The 2714-nt window shown below is 33.9% G+C and overlaps 1 long non-coding RNA gene across 1 annotated transcript; it reads left to right on the top strand.

Moving 5' to 3' along the window:
• Positions 1-379: 379 nt before the first annotated feature.
• Positions 380-1971, top strand: LOC143962567 (uncharacterized). Its single transcript, XR_013270723.1, has 2 exons — positions 380-495; positions 1651-1971. It is a non-coding gene; the product is annotated as an uncharacterized LOC143962567 (long non-coding RNA).
• The last annotated feature ends 743 nt before the right edge of the window (positions 1972-2714 follow it).

Raw genomic sequence — 2714 nt, 5'->3', positions numbered from 1 at the left:
GGTCCATGAGTATTTTGGGCTAGTACCATGGGCTAGTCCACAATTTATTTTTCTGCTTCATGTCCATTCACCACCTTTAATTACTTTGTTATCATTGTCTTTACTGTATTGTATGTTTGGAATGTTATATAAACTAGGTCACCTGACTTGCTTTTAGTTTATGCATTTATTTTATTTATACATTCTTTCCTAATATTTTAGTAACTAATATTACCTTATCCAGTGCACTAATTCATTTGTTTTTTATTTGAAGGATTCCTGTGTAAAATCTGTTCCTGACATTTTTTATGAACAGGTATGTGTGTATTTTTTTTAATATAATCTGGCAATAACATAAGTGTTTAGAAAATACAACATCACTTGTTACTTTTTTTCTTCAAGGGAGCTGCTACCCTTTGTAAGGCGGCTAAAGTTCTTGGGAATACAGAATTCTGCCCCAACATAAAAACATATATTGAGAGGATTAGGTTGAATATTGAGAACTTAGCCACAGAGGTATGTATAACTTACCAGTCATTTTGGTTGATGCAATGTTTCTGATATATTTTCATTTAGAAAAAAATTACTTTTTTCTCAGAAACTTCTTTCTGCAGAAACAGCTGGGCTGACACATGGCTTAGATTGTGACCTAGAGTGTGTATTTTAGGCCATCCTTCCCACAAAACTCTGGTCCTCATCAATCTCACTTCTAACATACCACATTCTATTAGTTATCCATATCATCTCTATTGCAAACCTTAAGCTAATACTGAACTTCTCCATTCTTTCTTTCCTTTGATTAAATAAACCATGTACCAAAATAATTATTTAGCTTTCCATGAAACTATGTGCAGTGAAGTTGACGTGAAAGCTGACCATGGAAGGTTTTTTGAAGTTCTGCATCAATGACTTTTCAGAAAGAAAGGTTAGCAGTGGAATTCAACATATTTGCCTTGGTACAGGTTTTGACTTCTCTTATTCTCTGCATCAGCTGAAGAAAAGGAGACCTGTTCATTTTTATTAATAATTTTATGACCATAGGTCATTGGTGGTTAGATGCACAGGCATTGTTTAGTATCAGTATGCATCTAAACTAAACATAAAATATAAATCTATGGGTAGTTTTTTTTATGAGTAATTTGCCTATTTAAATAATTTTTGCGTTTGTTTAAAGACCTATATGAGTTTTATTTGGTACAGTTTTTAATAAATGCCCTACTAATGTTTTGTTATTATGAGCTCAAAAGTGGATACAAATTAGAAAATGTTTTTATTTATAAATACTTCTCTGTGCTAGCACAACTAGAGAAGAGCAACCCATTTTCATGCTTGAGGGGTTTGTTTCATAAACAAACCTTGAATCTGTATGTAGCCTCCATGTATGGAGGTCAGGGTGGTCAAAGTCTCTGAACTATCACTGCACACACAGCTGCAACATAGATTAATGTTCTTTTGGCCTGGAAACAATAATCTACAGATTGCAGACATCTGGGAGTTAAACTAAAATGTTGGCATTAGATGCATTGATTTCAGCTTTGTAAATGCTGGTCCTATTGCTCTCAATGCTGATAATGTTGAAGACCATTTTTGACAACCATGGGTATAAATTGTCATCTGTCTGCCTGACATTTCTTTTATTTGTTTGTTAATATTGTACTATCTTTCAACTAGGACTGCATAATTGAAGAAGAACTTCCAAAAATTCCGCCCATGCATTTTCTGTATTCGCTAAAGAAGTTTGCACACAAAAGCATAAGATGAAGATCTACCTCTTCTAAAATGTGTTTTTTTTCAACAGTGTTTGTTTTTAATCTAATACATAGTATTTAAAATATATTTGACGTTATTTATAATGGTTTATCCTTTAGAATTATGTTATTTAAAAGTGCAATTTATGAAATGTTCTGTTTGTGTTTATTTGATTTTTTATTTTATGAAAAATCCTTTACAAAATGGTGTTAAAAAGGTTAATAAAGTATATGTATATCATAATTATACCATTGCTTTCTTAAAGCAGAAGTCATTTGTATTTTATTCCAATAAAGCATATACCTCTGTAAAGTTTAAAAAATATTGGTTACAATTAGAATTTTTACAAAACAGATTTTTTTTCACTACAAAATGAATTAGTCATCAATTATTTTTCAAAATAGATGCAACATGTATAAAAATGTTGGAAACTCTTTCCCCTCATAGCTTAAATAGGGAGTACAATCTCTAAGATCTAATGGATGAAGGGAGGTATATCTGACAAAGAATGCTATCATATGGTTTCTGTCATTCTGCAGTCGTTTATTTCAGCTGGTCTAGAATCAACTCAGACTGAAGTCCTGGCTTAGAGTGTTCCTTGGACAACTTGGCTCCATCAAGGTGCTAATCAAAGTATGCCAATGCGCATACATGAGATCTTTATTTTGGCCCACCTCTCAGGACAAGGCTTGGACCAAACAGAGAAAGAGCTGAGAGGGACTGTCTCCACTGTGAGACAAACATTCTGAGCCACTACTGACTATTTAAAATTGTTCTTTTAAATTAAAGCTTATAATAAAGCTATCCAACACTTGCGCTTACGTGAAAAATAGACACCTGCTGACTGTCTGTGATCCCTAATAGAGATGGCCTTGCGGTTCGCTCGACGGTCGGGTCGCGGCAAATTTTGCGTGTTCGTGATTCGCCAACCCGGCAGACTTATGACGCTGTTCGCCCGGCGGACATATGCGTTTACATTGTGAAAG

The sequence above is a fragment of the Lithobates pipiens genome, unplaced genomic scaffold (assembly GCF_037356315.1).
Source record: "Lithobates pipiens isolate NorthernLeopardFrog02 unplaced genomic scaffold, aLitPip1_a1.2 Scaffold_8, whole genome shotgun sequence".
Taxonomy (NCBI): domain Eukaryota; kingdom Metazoa; phylum Chordata; class Amphibia; order Anura; family Ranidae; genus Lithobates; species Lithobates pipiens.
Note: the sequence above shows the minus strand (reverse complement) of the source record. Positions and strands in the feature narration are given on the sequence as shown.